Raw genomic sequence first — 18032 nt, 5'->3', positions numbered from 1 at the left:
TATCCATTTATAGTAATGAAAATATCATTTTTCCTTTCTGAATGTGTGTGATTACAATTTAGAATTCATTTAAATAATTCGGTACGGTTTATGAAGGTTTACCTTATTTTTATTGCTTTCACTCATATAAAACGCTTTCGTACTCGAAACGAATAGACTATAGGCTTCAAAATTCACTTTTTATTGTTGTTCTAAATATTTATCTTGTAATATTGATAAGATTTTGAATTCGTTATTGGCTCTAACTTGTATAAAACTACAAAACGATGATGTTAGATTGTTATTGGAGTTAATAGTTTTACAAACGGCTTGTCAATAAAGTGCATTCAAACAATTAAAATGGGCGAAACAAGACGCGTTCGGAAGGTTATTCAATTATGTCTAACACGGTCTTCTCCAAGTTTTTTTCCAAGTTTCTAGGGCTTCGTTGTACATAATTCAATTATATCCTTATTCGTTGCCCTCAAAATTAAAATTCCTTTTAATGGCATCCACTTTACTTCATTTGCTTCGAGATTTCAGCAATTATTTATAATTAAATTTTTCCTTAAGCGTGGAAAGTTGGCATTAATCGAAAAAACATTAACGTTGCCGTATGAAAAAATATTAATTTGTATTTAACATACAGAGGGAAACTCCTTTGAACTTCCAGCAACTGTAAAGACAAAATAGGTTTCGAAATAGGTCACAATAGGTCATAATTGGTATTAGGTTTTAGATTACGTATGACAATCATAGTCTGAAACATTCAAAATTTGCTTTTTTCTTTTTTTCCTTATCCATCCTGAAAAGATGATTCCTTTACCGATTTATTATCAAAATTCAAAAGAGTCACGTGTCAGTATCAAAATGAATCGTGTCTAGGTTGTATTCAAACTGACCATCGAAAGCTTAGAGCTTAAATGAGTCAAAAACCTGCATATATTACGTAAGGCAGTCTGATACAGATCAAACGATTTCTTGCTACGTCAAAATATCTCATATGATAAATCTTGGACGTTGTATAACACTCAAGCAAGGCTCTTTCCACTACATTATATCTGACACTAACCATGTTTCCTTCAGTTACTTCTCCTTTGTCTAAAAAGATGTACCAGAAGACTGAAAAGTTCTCCAATAAATCAACTGATCCGATTGATATATTGTTGTTATTTTCAGTGGGTTTGGGTTCTTTGTCGAGAAATGATGAAGTCCAAAGTTGACAAAATGTTCAGTTTATTGGACAGAGTTTCAAAAAAAGCAACTTATTCGTTTGTTTACAATTCTGTGAAAGAAAATTAATGAACCAAGTTTTGGCAAGTGGCGACAAGATTTGAATATAAAAATAAAACTTAATCTGATACGAAATGGACATACCTTTTGAATCGTTTAACAAAACTCTTGCTAAACAATCGTCGGATTGTTGCTCAATATTTAACAGTTCTTGAAATTACAAATTGGAGCACGTTTGCCCGGCGCCATTTCATTTCGTTTTTTCAAAAAGTGCTTATCGCCTGCCAACTTAACCAAATTAAAAATTAACATGAAAATGGTTACCAACTTTGGGATCAATTGGATCAATTCTCAACATATTTGGATGGTTTTTTCAATCAAAACTAATTAGGTTTTTATCTTTAGAAGTATAACTTACAACAGGAGAAGCTTAACTTCAAAATTTGTTTATTCAAACATTAAAAACTTCCTAATTTTGGAAGCTAACTCGTTTTTTGTTTACCATAGAATGCATTTGAATAATTACCATGATTCCTAGATGCTCCACCTTCCTACTATTCATGAGGATGAAAAAATTACATTTCCAAAAAAATACTAAAAGTGTAGATTTCTGAAAACTGGTTTGGAATTATTTTTTAATTCTTTTGATTCGAATAAATTCCATGTCATTGCCAAGGTACAAATGATGGTTCACTCACCTCTACTTGCGTTTTAATAACATTTTGGGGGTTGATACGGAGCTGCAGGTGATTTAATTTTCTGGGTATGTTTTTCACATGAAAACTCAGCCCTATTCCAACAAATTTTTTTCTACATTATAAGGAATCTCTAATTAAGGCCACGTTTTTTTGTGACTCTCATTCTTCCAGTCACATATTTTGTGGAATTAAGTGGATATCATCCTAAAAATACCGTAGGTATTAGATTGTAGACTAGAATTCACAATAGAATGCACACTTCATCTAATAAGTTGCAATTGAAATGTTAAGAAAGCACAACTTGCACCTTCTTACAAAATTTCTAGCCATTATTGACAAATAGGGCTTTTGGCCTGTCCAAACTGTTTTCTACAGATCTGTACAGCTTATGGTTACTCTTCAATATGAGCGGTGATTAGATCTCCACCATATCATTGCGAACTAAATCCTATTTTAAGAAAATGTTCAGGGGGGCATCGAAAAATCACCACCGCTGAAGATAAAGACAGAACGGATGTTAGATCCATGTGTAATACCGACTGTAAAATACGGCAGAGATTCGGTGATGTTTTGGGGATGTTTTGGTGGAGGGGTAACTGTAGACTTGTAGAATTTATAAAAAATATCAAAGGAAAATGTAGTACGTTCTAACCAGCGCCTTATAGGCAGAATAATTAATCATGCAGCATGACAACGATCCCGAGCATGCATCGAAGCTGTACAAAGAGTATTTGAACGAATTGGAAAGGAAGAATGTACTTAAAGTAATGATATGGCCGTCACAATCGCCCGATCTCAACCCGATTGAGTTCTAGTGGGATAAACTGGACAGGGAAAACTCCTACTTTCACCTCAAATATTTGAAATATCTTGAGAAATGAACGGAATCAAAAAGACGTCTATTATTTGTCGAAATTGCTACAGAGGAGGTCAGAATTGTGTACCGAAATAATAAAAGCAAAAGAGGGTTATATGAATAAATTAAAAATTCAAATATGTGACAATAACTGACCGTAGTTTTATTATAACTGTAGGGAATCGTATCTTTTAACTCAATCCAAATTTTTTAAATTTCCAGTTTCGTTTCTTTTTCATTTAGTTATCGTTTTTAGTTTTCTCCCATCTCTATTCTTTTAACTTTAACTAAGTACCCAAGTGTTTTTTGTATCAGTCGACTAGACAATATTCCGACGAACCCATTGTAAGAGGGATTCTGTGAATCAGAAAAACGTACAGTTTCCAGAGGAGACTCAAAAGTTAGAAGTGTTGAGCACTCACTATTGAAGATATTTTATTTTCATTTGTTGTGTTTCACGCAAAATATAGGGTTAGCAAAAAGTATATGTGTATATAAACAAAAACTAGACTCAGTAAAAACGACATAACCTCATTTCTAACATTCCAGTTAGGATGTTCTCGTGGGAAGCTTCAACTAGCTGACGGTGTCTTCTGGTCAGTTTAGGAGTAGTGTCTAGATAGTTGATGTCGTTTATAAACAAAAGAAACAAATTAGGCACCAGTACTGAGCCTTGTAGCACTCCACATTCTATTGTTTCTATACGCAGAAAGTGATTCAATGTGTAATTGGGCAGACTCGAAAACATTTTTAATGTAAGTCCATCATTTCCAGATGAGTATTTATTTTTAAGTCATCAATTGTATTGCGAAACTCGGCTAAAACTACGGGCATAAAGAAGAAACTGTGTAAGTTAGCATTAAGGAGATATGAAAGCGAATCTTTAAAAGAAGTTACAGCATTTGATAAACTTTTGTTATCAGTAGTAGATATTATGTTCGATGAAGAATCCTGATTTCTCAAATTATTCACAATGGACGTTTTAGGTAATATGAGAAAAGCAAATCAAGACAAGGCATTAGCTCACAAATATGTTATTTGTGAACCAGATGTTAATGTTATTCAAACGCCAGATTTAACCACATTTTTTTGTTCTCAAACTCAGCAACATGCCTCTATAGTCAACAATTTAGAAATAACATCGGCGATTATTTGTACGTGAAATGTATATTTGTTTCTTAATTCTACAAAGCAGCAGCAATCTGTTTTTAAGTAAGCTCTTAGTAGGTACATCAAATTCGTGTGCGTTTTCCCCTGGCTAATTCCTGCCGAATTTAGAGAGTCGGGGATGGAAAACAGAGCGAGAGCTGCCTAAATGCACACGCAGTATCGATTTTCTAGTTTCACTCTGAAGACGGATAGCCTTGGAAATGAAAGGAATTTCCGTTAAATTTTTTAGGATTAAAGTAGATAAAATCAACGGGGAAGAAGAGTACGTCTCTTATAAGTACAAAAATAAATCAAAGCCCTTCCAATTTATTCCGAGTCAATAGAAGAAAGACAACTTCAATTTATATAGAGAGTAATGAATAAATTTTCTCCTACACATTATTTTACCTTGCACAAGACTTATAACGACAAATCAACTTCAACTGGAATTAGCTGAAGCTCGAAATGTAACAATAACTTCACAAATCGTTTTATTACATGCTGGAATTAGAGCCAAAGTAGGTGACACTACTCCTAAACTGACCTGGAGACACCGTGCAGCTAGTTGAAGCTTCCCACTAGAACATACTAACTGGAATGGGTTTATGTCGTTTTTACAGAGTCTAGATTTCGTTTATATACATAACCGGTATATAGTTTTTGCTCACCCTATATTGTGCGTGAAACACAACAAATAAAAATGGAATATCTTCAACACTTCTAACTTTTGAGTCTCCTCTGGACACTGAACGTTTTTCGGATTCATTCGGATCCCTCTTACAATGGGTTCGTCGGAATATTGTCTAGTCGGCTGATACAAAAAACACTTGGGTACTTAGTTAAAGTTAAAAGAATAGAGATGGGAGAAAACTAAAAACGATAACTAAATGAAAAAGAAACGAAACTGGAAATTTAAAAAATTTGGATTGAGTTAAAAGATACGATTCCCTACAGTTATAATAAAACTACGGTTAGTTATTGTCACATATTTGAATTTTTAATTTATTCATATAACCCTCTTTTGCTTTTATTATTTCGGTACACAATTCTGACCTCCTCTGTAGCAATTTGAACAAATAATAGTTGTCGTTTTGATTCCGTTCATTTCTCAAGATATTTCAAATATATGAGGTGAAATTAGGACTTTTCCCTGTCCAGTTTATCCCACAACAACTCAATCGGGTTGAGATCGGGCGACTGTGACGGCCATATCATTACTTTAAGTACATTTTTCCTTTCCAATTCGTTCAAATACTCTTTGTACAGCTTCGATGCATGCTCGGGATCGTTGTCATGCTGGATGATTAATTATTCTGCCTATAAGGCGCTGGTTAGAACGTACTACATTTTCCTTTGATATTTTTTATAAATTCTACAAGTCTACAGTTACCCCTCCACCAAAACATCCCCAAAACATCACCGAATCTCTGCCGTATTTTACAGTCGGTATTACACATGGATCTAACATCCGTTCTGTCTTTGACCCCAGATTCATTGATCTGAGCTGCTGTCTCTGGTCTCGTGAGTCGTTGATCAATAAAATACGTTTATCTTCGGCGGTGGTGATTTTTCGAGGCCCCCTTGAACATTTTCTATAGCCGAAGCATATTTTTTAATGTTGTAGTCGAGGTATTTCTAATTTGGCGGCAATGATACGGTTACATTTACTTAGAATATGAAGACTACTCATCAATTTGGGTTTTTAAGTAACAAATGCACAAATGATGCTATATTCTTCTTCCTAAATAATGTCTAATCTAGCCTAAACAGCCATCACTCCACTACAACAACTTTTTGTGATTTTTCTAAGGCTTTCGATTTTGTAAATCATATTTTAATCAACAAATTGCAGTACTACGGTTTCGGGGAACACCTCTCGCATGGTTTAAGTCATATCTTACCAATAGAAGTCAGCTTGTAAGGGTTGTTACAACGAAGTCTTCTTGCAAGCCAATAGAATGTGGAGTGCCAAGTTCCTCCTGTTTGCGCTGAAATTAGTTTCCAAAGTACTGAACTTATCTACTTACATAACTACTCCACGTTTTGAATTAGTTGAGGGCTCAATATTTTACAGTGCAAAAAAATGCACAATCACTTGCCAATTGCATTCCGCAATAATTTGAGGGCATATTTACTGGAAAATGCCTTGTGGTTTTCTTCTGTATATTGAAATTTTATTGTTTTTTAGTTTTTACAAGCCTTTGTCTACAAATTGTAACAATTTTTTGACAATAAAGCATTTCTCTCTCTCTCTCTCTCTATGAAGACGATAGCTCTTGCACAAAAAGATGTCTTGGTCCAAAAACTACTAAACTACAATCATAAACACCGAAGAAAACAATTCACAGTTGAAGAGTAATAAACAAATCAGCTGGTCTTTGCAAGTTTTAACTTGTGGTACTCTTAAATAGATTTGGCCAATTTGAGATATGATAAGATACATTTTGAATGTATTTTCAATTCATGTTTTTATTTATACGTAGATGTTTTTTTATGTGGTCATCTTTTATTGTTTCAGATTTGAAGAATAGACGAAGAACCCTTAGGAATTCGAGGTGCGCCGTTTGCTTAAGGCCGACAGGTAAAGTCCGTACATTTTTTAACCTTTTGGCTTTGTTTAGTCAACTTGTTACCACTAAGTTATCACTAATTCACCCACCATAAACTGTTACGTGTGTGATGAAAGGAATTTGAAAAAATTTCCCATAAAAAATCCTTTTATTTCTTTTGCATTTATTTTGATTGGTAATTGGATACATATGAAAAGTTTTTTCTCTATTTTCATCAATTATTTTGGCTGAAATAAAGTGAGGAAAGTTACCGGTGCACACACGATAAACAACGTAGCAAAATTAAGAAAAGAATGTAAAAAATCATATTTTCTAATGAAATTATATTTTTTCAGATAAAATATGTTCAAACTAATAGAGATTTAAGTTTAGAATATTTACTTTGTTTCTATATTGAAAGGAACATCTGGTTTGAGTGTCAATTTGATTGAGTGACAGCCACTAGCCGACGACCACCCAAAATCGTTTCAGATTTTACCCTTTTATGTCATCCCTCCACCGTTTTATAGACTAGGGCAAAAATAAGAAATTTTAAAGCCAATTAAACTAATATTATTAATTTATTTCCAATAAGACGGATGCAATATAAAATGAAAATGCATTTTTGCAGGTAAAAAATGCATCTTGAATAGTGCATCTCGAATGGTGTGAAAATGAAAAATTTATAACCCCGAAAATATTGCCAGAAATGAAGTCAATGTTACTATTCGGGTATTTTCGAGGTCGTTGTACACGAACATTACGACGGCGATGATCTGAAGGGTACCAGGTACCCTGGGGAAGTGGTTTATGCATCGTCTCCTGAAGTCTCGAGGAAATTCGTTATGAAATTGTCTAAATTTATACATCGTAGTGGTTTTTTGAGGTCTTCGAACACGAACATCACGATGAGAAAGATCTGCAAAGTATCTGGTGCCCGGGGTGGCTGGTTTATACTTCGTCTCTTGGAACCCCGAGAAACTTCGCCACGAAATTGGACGAATATATACTTCCTGTGGTCGCCTTTGATGTCGCTGATCATGAATATCACGACAGCAAAGGTACCTGGTGCCCAGAGTGGCCGACATCTTCGACGACTACTGAAGTCCCGTGGAAATTCGTTCTGAAATGTGCGAAATAGGTACTTGATGGGAGTTTTTGAAGTCGCTGAACACGAATAATATAACGGTGATGACCTGCAAGTGACCTGGTGCCCGAGGTGGCTAATCTATAAGTCATCTCTTGAAACCCCGTAGAAATTTCTTATGAAATTGAACAAATATATACTTCCTGTGGGTTTTTGATGTCGCTGATCATGAATATCACGTCAGCAAAGGTACCTGGTGCCCAGAGTGGCCGACATCTTCGACGACTACTGAAGTCCCGTGGAAATTCGTTCTGAAATGTGCGAAATAGGTACTTGATGGGAGTTTTAGATGTCGCTGAACACGAATATTATGACGGTGATGACTTGCAAGTGACCTGGTGCCCGAGGTGGCTGGTTTTTACTTCGTCTCTTGGAACCCCGAGAAACTTCGCCATGAAATTGGACGAATATATACTTCCTGTGGGTTTTTGGTGTCGCTGATCATGAATATCACGACAGAAAAGGTACCTGGTGCCCTGGGTGGCCAACATCTATGTCATCTACTAAATTCCCGTGGAAATTTGCGAAATTTGTACTTTCTGGGAGTTTTTGAAGTCGCTGAACAAAAATATTGCGACGGTGATAATCTGCGAGATACCTGCTGCCCGGGTTGGCCTAATATATACTTCCTGTGTGTTTTTGAGATGGTTGATCATATCACGACAGCAAAGATACCTGGTGCCCCGAGTGGCCGAGATTTTCGACGTCTACTGAAGTCCCCAGGAAATTCGTTCTGAAATGTGCGAAATAGGTACTTGATGGGAGTTTTTGAAGTCGCTGAACACGAATATTATGACGGTGATGACCTGCAAGTGACCTGGTGCTCGAGATGGCTAGTTTATACGTCATCTCTTGGAACCCTTTAGAAATTTGTTACAAAATTCGACAGATATATATTTCCTGGGGGTTTTTGAGTTCGATCATGAATATCGTTATGAAATTTTCGAAATTGGTACTTGCTGGGTTTTGAGATCGCTGAACACTAATATTACGACGATGATGACGTGCTAGGTACCTGGTACATGGATCATACGTCGTCTCCTCGGAGAAATTCGTTATGAAATTGGCCAAATTCACATCCTGGGGTTTTTTGAAGTTTCATTTTTCATTATAAAAATAAATTATTTTTCACATTTTGCAATGTTTATTATTTGCTGCATTAATATAATGTTTCTTCATTTTCGTCGCTTCCCATTTCATTTTCTTCGTCTGTTGTTTCTTTGGCAGAATATTTATGATACTCGGCGGGTCAGGCAATTGTGTCATTTTGATGGGGACTAAAAGCTGTTCTTTTAGTTCCACATTGATCCACGTGAAGCAACATCTTCACTTGTATATAAACTCTGTCCAAACTTATTAAAATGATCTGGTGGGTCATCGTGGGACGCCAAAGGACGACGTAGATATCGGTCGCCATGGACACCAGGTACTCGAAAACCCCCCGGGTACTGATATTGACAAAATGAACTTTTCAAAATACATTTTTCTCCTGCACAAAAGTAATTTTCGTTTGTGATTTGTAATTTTTGTCACAAATTTGTCTGAGGCTTTTCCGAATCGAATGTACTTTGTTACTGTTAACCAATTTTTTTATTATTATTCTTACTATAATAATATGCAGCGCCAGGTCTATAATGACCGAAAAACCGACTAAAACCATTACCTACAACAAACTTTATCGCATCGACCAATCGATATGATATTTCAGTCATCGACATCGTCGTTTTTCCCATCTTCAACCGCGTAAATCAAACCCTCACTTAGATACATCAACGGACCCGCTTTGCACTACGCCGGCTTCGGTTTTACGTAATGCGAGTTCATAGGCAGCACGAAATGATAAAGAAACTTCAAACGCCGGCGGTTATTCCCTTCTATGAAATTATATGAACATTTTCACACTTTTATTAATTTGACCTGTTTACCCTTTTCATGAATCTCAGCCATTCGAGGTACCTCCAAAACTTGTGATTTAAACGCATCATCCGCTACTTCAGGTGCGGTTATTTTTGATCTGCGATCAATTCGATGTTTTAACTGTTCGAAAACATTTTTGTTTGAACTGATGTGTGAGAGCTCGCATTGTCGTGGTGTACCATTCAGAATTGACCGTTCCACGTCGAAGTTTTTCGAGCGCGAACAACTTTTGTTGAATTTAATTCGATTTTTGCTTAGTTCATATGCATAGATCCATGGGTCACGATTATATCGATGTCTTTTGAAGCTTTCGAGCGATTGTAAAATAATATTTCATTTATTCAATATTTATGAACATTTTGTTAGCCAAATGTTTATAAAATATTGAATGTTTGCGAGTGGAATTGAATAATCAATATCAATAATCAATATCAATAATCAATATCAATAATCAATATCAATAATCAATATCAATAATCAATATCAATAATCAATATCAATAATCAATATCAATAATCAATATCAATAATCAATATCAATAATCAATATCAATAATCAATATCAATAATCAATATCAATAATCAATATCAATAATCAATATCAATAATCAATATCAATAATCAATATCAATAATCAATATCAATAATCAATATCAATAATCAATATCAATAATCAATATCAATAATCAATATCAATAATCAATATCAATAATCAATATCAATAATCAATATCAATAATCAATATCAATAATCAATATCAATAATCAATATCAATAATCAATATCAATAATCAATATCAATAATCAATATCAATAATCAATATCAATAATCAATATCAATAATCAATATCAATAATCAATATCAATAATCAATATCAATAATCAATATCAATAATCAATATCAATAATCAATATCAATAATCAATATCAATAATCAATATCAATAATCAATATCAATAATCAATATCAATAATCAATATCAATAATCAATATCAATAATCAATATCAATAATCAATATCAATAATCAATATCAATAATCAATATCAATAATCAATATCAATAATCAATATCAATAATCAATATCAATAATCAATATCAATAATCAATATCAATAATCAATATCAATAATCAATATCAATAATCAATATCAATAATCAATATCAATAATCAATATCAATAATCAATATCAATAATCAATATCAATAATCAATATCAATAATCAATATCAATAATCAATATCAATAATCAATATCAATAATCAATATCAATAATCAATATCGATAATCATCCTACTATAAATTTTTTTCAATTTTTATCATTTTTAAAATCTAGACTTTCATCACCACCAACTTTGTTTTTAATATTTCGCTTAAATGTAGTCACCAATTAAGAAATGGTTTTAGCGATCGAAGCGAAAGATAAAGGACGAATGAAGGGAGAAAAGAAAAAAACAACAACAAACTATTTATTGGTCACTACCTAAATTAAAATTAAACCGTGCGTGAAAAATGAAACCGGAGGACTTGTGACATACAGATAAAAATAGAATTTGTAGAGGTCGGACGACCACGACAAGTTTAAAAATTGTAGAGATGGAAACCACTGGAATTATTAAAAACAATAGTCATATTCAGCGAAGCTAGCTACTGCTACCTACCGGTTTATACTTTTTTCTCTTTTTTAGTTAACCTTTCGTCGTGCGCGACTAGAATATATTTTGGTCTACCAAAGTTTCTTTGTATCACAACAAAGAGTAGACCATTTAACTATCTTCCCAATCGCTTTCCAAGAGTTAGAGACGCAAAACCTACAGAGTTGGTTGAATTCAAGGAATTTGTCCGATTACTCTATCTGGCTGCGGTACTAGAGAGTGATCGGCAATCCTTGGAAGAACTGAGAGTGAAACGGAATAATTGGCAGTCCACCAAATGGTCCAATCATTTGCAAATAATTAGATAAAATTTTCCCCATTATTTGGATCTGGAAATGACGAAATTAGAACCACTGACATACAATCGAATCCAATGGGGGTTTTCTCGAGGCCAGTAGATTTACAGTACTACTTGAACATACTACTGAATTTAGATAATTTGGATTCCTTTCTCAAGAGTTCGTGAACGAGTGGAATTTTGTATGGGTACAGTTTTTATACCTTGAAAAACTTTACTACAAACGACGGACTAATATTTTATGGCAAGACAATTTCTGTCGCGTTCTCCTCTATTGACAGCAAAATATCAAAATTTTCATCGTCGCTTAATTCTGGTCTCGTTAAATGAAACTTATACTTCAAGTAACCCACCGTCATTAAAACTTCTATCCTCTCTTTTTCGGTTAAAGGAACCATAATAAGAAATGTACTTGATCTCTCAGATGAATTGCTTCCATTCAGGTTACGAATCATATTGCGCCTGTCAGAGGGTTAAAGCTTCTTGTGTAGCTTCATCTACGAACATGTTAGTGTTTCAGTAACAGTTTTCATCACTATAATATTCTGGTACAAACACTCCTGTTGCTCCTTACTAACATCTTCCAAACTGTCTGGCAATTTTTTATACACAACAAATATTCTAAACTTCATTTTTTTTCTCTTTAGCTACAATAGTTACATATCCTGGTTCTTTTTCATTTCCAGAACTTTATAATGACATCTTCAAAGACAAACACCTTCGTTTAGTTGAAAATTTTTGTAAACATGCAGTAGAGATACTTGAAACATGGTCCATCTCTAGCTAAAGCCTTCACAAACTGTTTTATATGGCCCACCTTTGGATCTAGGATTTGAATCTACAAGATTTTCACACCAAGATTCTCACAAACCAAGCCTGCAAGAAACATATTTCATAAAACAACTTTGCTAACCAACTAGATAGTTTTAAACCAGCACGTTTTACCAACCATTCATCAGTTTCAATACTCTCATTGGGAAATAACTTTACTAAATTCGTCCTGCTACGGATTATCAGGATTTTTTTGGCGTGTAGTCTTCCCCAGAGAGTAGTCCGTCAGTTTCCTAGTCCAGAACTTCCAGAATTCCATATCTTCTTAGTGGTCTTGAAATACCAAGAGCGCTCACTACTTCACTAAGACTAAGTTTTGTGTGCGGCAAGTTTGTATCGCCGGATGGGTGCTGCTATAGGGTATCTTTGGGTCCTTGTATCTCCAAACATTCTGGTTCGGATCTAGTCTTACAGCTTCCTTTATCTTAAATATCAGACCATTCGTACCATACGAATAAAATGTATTATTCGAGAATATGGTTTCAGTGGATTGGCTCCTGTTGGATCCTTGGGTGGCGCATTCAGACTTCTGTCGTACCGAATCCGAACTATTTTGATCCCGATGATATCTGTTCCTTCTAATAGTTTCTTCATAGCGACTTCTTGTGCTATCTTATTCGTCTTTAGAAGGTCTAAAGGGTTTTTTGCTTCTTTCACAGTATAATCGGTTTCATATAATATTGGTTTCAATTGATTGATGATACTTGGATCTCAGTTATCCTTTGATGATATGTCTTTTTCGTTTACCTGAAGTTAACTTAAATAGATGATATCCTACCTTTTCCATTGTATTTTTAACTCAATTAACAAACTAGATTAGGTAATTAGTTTATTAAAAGCGAAACCACAGATAGGTTCCAAAAGAACGCTATTTCAACATCTCTACTTGAAATATTTAGAAGCAACACCATGCGGCATATAAAGACGCCGAACCCCAAACGTCGAGGTGCAGAGAACCGAGAAAAGGAAAAGGGCCAAAACCGAGGAGGACCTACAGGTGTTTTATACGTTTTTAGCACGTTGTCGGGCACATCCGGTCAACCCTATCCTACTTTCCGGCTTCATCGAACAACAAACCAGAAGTTTTTAACGAGTTACGCTTGCCTGGGTGGCATTTGCTAAAGTTAAATCAAAGCCATTTATGAACATTTAGCATTAATTAAAGTTTAGATTTTTATTTTCATGGTAGGGTAGTTAGACGACGGAAATTATTTTCTGTTTAAGCAATTTGAATACTTACAACACTATCATGTTTTGTCTAAAATAATTTATTGTCATCGATATTTGTTATTTCATGATATTATCACGAAAATTTATATGAATTTAGTTTAAAGCACGTATGTATGTATGAATTTGGGTTCTCGTATACATTGCGACCCAAAGGATCTCTTGCGTCCCCTTTTCTTTCAACAATACTGAAGATCCCAGTGTTCACAGCTGATCCATCAATCCTACTCCTTTGTGGATAGGGATTTGGTCCTCTGCCTTTGCCTGTCTCAGCCCTCGCAGATATTTTGTTTTCTACATTAAGACAAAGGCACTATATACGAGTGCCGTTTTTTTTTCAACCTCCGATAGGCTATTAATAGAAGATAAGTTCATATAAAACAATAATTTTACTACCAAAAGATTAGTACACTTACTTTCATATATGTGGACAAGCTTTTGAATGCAAGAAAGTTGCCGCCAATGAATTTTAGTAGTAATGGTGAATCAGCGGTTTTCTTTAACCATTCTGTCAGATCGTTGCTTCATCATAAACATCACGACCGCCATCTTTAAACTTTCGACACCATTCACGCACACCATTACTCAAGAAGGTTTCCCCATACACACGATGTATTTCTGCAGTACTATGGACTGTAGCCTGTAGAAAACGAATCACATTTCGCAATTGGCGGGAGCAACAATAATGGCGGCTTTAGCACAACGCCGACTGACGCCTGAATGTAAACAATGGCGGAGTGTGTAGTGCGAGAGCTTCGCAGTCGTTTACAGCGCATGCCCGCGTAGCGTCTGCACGGAGCGATCGGAGGTTGCACAAAAAACCATAGAATCTGGCGGTCCACAGTATGGTATGGTATGGGCCCATTTTCAGATACGCATTTGGAAAACTCAATATATGCGCATAAATATGCAAATCATTTAGTCAAAATATGCTTAAAAGTGTTGAAAATATGATAAAAAATTCTCGAATTTCAATTTATTGATTCATTTAGCAATAAATAGACATTTTAAGTTGTTTAGGTAGATCTTAAAGTGTTTTTATTATAAAAAGCAAATTGTATTTAGTTATTAAACAGTAAATCATTGGTTTTCGATGTTCACAATAAAAAAATTTTGTCTTTTAAAAATTGTAAACGGAAACACTGAGGAAAATGAGGAAATCATGATCTCCAGGAACAGGCTTAGGAAGAAAAAATTGTTGAAAGAGTCTCATGTCAATGCAATAAAGTCCCTTCCATACGTTTAATATATCGTTCCCAATCACACACTATTTTTTAATTTTTTTAAACGGTATATTAGTTCATAAAAAATAAGTTTAAATATCTAAATAACGCGCCAAAACGCATTTGTTGTCACATGACTGAGTGTGACGTTGTATGACGTAGAAAGTAAGTAAACAGACTTAAGTGAGGTTAGAAGTAAATACAGTTTAAGCAGAGTTGTTTAAAAAACACTCGCACGGATGTGAGTATTCAATTTTGTTGAATACAAGATAATGTATTATTGGTGCATTGTACCAGAATGTACAAACTCTAGTATAAAAACACTAAATAAAGTTTTCGTGCGAATCCCTCGAGAGGAAAAGCGACAAAAACAATAGTTTCGAGCTATAAGAATGGATTATGCCAGCTTCAAACCTGGTAGTCCAGTGAAGACCATTTCAATGTAAGTTTTATCTATTGGTATTTGAAAAATGTTGACTAATTGTTATTTTTAATGTAGCTGGAAACATATTAGGAAAATTATATGATGTGGAAACTAACTCAATACAAAAACATTCGAAAAAAAACTGCTGATTGGACCAAATTCGATTGCCAGAAAGACCTGAAAAGGGCATTTTGTTAAAACACCTCGTCCGTTGGCCTTAAAACTACAAAAAACTTCAAATTTCAGCCGAAGTAAATAATTGATTATTAGCAATAGACGTAGCAACCATGAATGCATTTACCTTAGGTAGATTGTCCGATCTTGCTTCGATAAATCCTATTTCGAACAACCATTTCAATTAGAATAGTCTTTGAAACCCTTACAAAAACACAAATCGCTGTAAACAACCACTCACAACAACAAAATGGCGACCACGTTTCGGTATTTACTTACTTTCTACGTCATAATCGCAGAAACCAATAGAAACATGTTTTCTGTCACGTGCTATTATTGAAATTATCATCAATTTATATTCGCGATTTATATTTATATATTTTTAGTTATAATACAATTTAACCTAAATGCATAAATAAATATAAAATTGTTTGTAAAATACTCAAATTACCGACCATTGCAAGGACCCTGCTGGACTCTTTTTCTCGTGTGAAGTGTTATCCAAGGATTTATACCACGAATATTTTCTTACAAAATAAACTGAATTTTGGCAAGAAAATGTTAATAGAGGAGACATTATAAATAAATTGAAGATTAAGTTGATAAAAAATTTTTAATCCACGATTCTGAACCGAACAAAAATTCACATTTTTCCTATATCCAAACGCAGTTCTTTACATGGCTTAATTGATACTGACGCATAACTTTTTTCGATATTTTATAAAAATTAGTAAAACACCACAACATTACAGTGTACAAATCGATGTTATCTCTTCAAAAGCGCAAAATAAATAAGAGCCGACACAAATTGGTCTACACCCTATAAGGATCCCCCAACAGAACACAGGGTTATAGGTTTAAATCGACTTAGTTTGAATTTCTGACTTACTTTTCCTTTTATCCGTTCGATTAACTGTTCCAAGATTAATTCCTTGGAAAGTATAATTGCTCTATAATATCAGATTTAAAGAATTTTGTCTTGAAACGTCTGCCAAAGCTCTACATCAAATATAAGCAAAAGATTAAGAAGATGATCCAGAAAGTACAAGGAAAATACAAATATTTTGAAAAAAAATATATTTATTTGTCATCTTAACCCCATTTTAACTCCAAACTCTTTTCCCAGCGATGCTCAATATCTTCGATATCGTTTTTATAATCAGAATCGTCAAGCTCCTCAAAATAACCATTAACTGCCGACATCACCTCTTCATTATTGGAAAATATTTGACCACCGTGCGATTTTTTTAGCTATGGGAACAGAAAATAATCCGAGGGAGTTAAATTTGGCGAATACGGTGTATGAGATAGCAATTCAAACTTTAATCCATTAATTTTGGCCATTGCAATAACGGATGTTTCAGCTGGTGGATTGTCTTGATGAAACAACACTTTCTTCTTAGACAAATGCTTGATTTCTTCGCTCAAACGTTGCAATAATACTCGCCGTTGATAGTTTTTCCTTGTTCAAGATAGTCAATAAAAATTATCCTACGCAAATTCCGAAAAACCGACGCCATGACGTTGCCTGCAGATGGAACGGTCTTTGCCTTCTTTAGAGCCGTTTTTTCCTTTTCAGTGCATTGTTTTGGTTTGGGGTGAGAAGAGATGGACCCATGTTTCATCCATGGTTATGAAATGGTGCAAAAATTCGGCTTTATGTCTGTGAAACAATGCCAAACATCTTCAAATCGCTGTTTTTGTTCCATTGTGAACATTCATTTTGCGCACAGCTTTCTCACGTCCCAATTTACAGTTATTATGCGATGTATCGCACTTTTCGAAATGCCTTTTATGTCTGCTAGCTCGCACATTTTCAGTCGACGATCATCCAGTGGATTTTCTTCAACATTTCTCAAGTCGTCACCTCATTTGATCGACCACTGCGATGCTGGTCTTCGCAGGTCTTACGGTCTCGTTTAAGCCAATACCAAACAACGTGGCGTCTCCAAACTTGAAACATATGCTGTATAGATTGTCTACTTTCTAATGCAGTGATATTTTTCAAGCAACAACCACCATCTCTAGGCCAGGAACCATTCTCCTATGGTACAGTCATCACCGTAATTGATGTTCATGTCACCCTGTATGATAGATTAAAATATTTAATCACAAAAAAATGCTGTTACATTATGTTAGCATCGCCATTGCAAGATATTACTGTTGCTTGATACTCATTTAAAACCACCTTTGTAGATAAAAAGTTGACGAATATGCGGGCGAAGAGACTACGCCTCAAAAAAGTTATTACGGGCATTAAGCCGTTCATAATGGTCCGTTTCTGGAGTCTTTTCTTTTGATGACGTCTCCTTAAGTCGTCGTAATCCTCGCGTTTTCAACCCATTTTGCACGTGATGTTCCCATCAAGTACTCGACGAAAAAAAGGAGCGAGAGGATAGACTTAGAAAATGAGAGATTCATTTTTTGTGGAAAAAATATTACTAATGTGCAACTAGAGGAAATATTAAGAAATAATTCGAAATTATAGTCCAGCGCGCTTTCCATCTCACGTGGAAGTTCACTTTCTAGTCGTTCCTGATGGTATAGTGGACATTTTTGTTGCTCTTTCTTCAATAGGTGCTCATGGGTTAACTCTACTTCTTCAATTACTACGCTGACTGTATTTAGGTCCATCCTCGATCAGCAATATGCTAAAATGTTGAATCCTTTCATGTGC

The 18032-nt window shown here is 34.6% G+C and overlaps 1 protein-coding gene across 2 annotated transcripts in view; it reads left to right on the top strand.

Annotated features, from left to right (window-relative positions):
• LOC130891816 (polyhomeotic-like protein 1) overlaps positions 1–18032 on the top strand; it is a 239321-nt gene that overhangs the window by 118903 nt on the left and 102386 nt on the right. For both annotated transcript variants that reach the window (XM_057796823.1, XM_057796824.1), the window contains one exon: positions 6434–6496. The gene's annotated coding sequence lies outside the window, so the exon portion shown is untranslated. The remainder of the gene's footprint in view (positions 1–6433; positions 6497–18032) is intronic.

This window comes from Diorhabda carinulata, chromosome 3, assembly GCF_026250575.1.
Source record: "Diorhabda carinulata isolate Delta chromosome 3, icDioCari1.1, whole genome shotgun sequence".
Taxonomy (NCBI): domain Eukaryota; kingdom Metazoa; phylum Arthropoda; class Insecta; order Coleoptera; family Chrysomelidae; genus Diorhabda; species Diorhabda carinulata.
The sequence above is the reverse complement of the archived record's forward strand: the minus strand, read 5'-3'. Positions and strand labels throughout refer to the sequence as shown.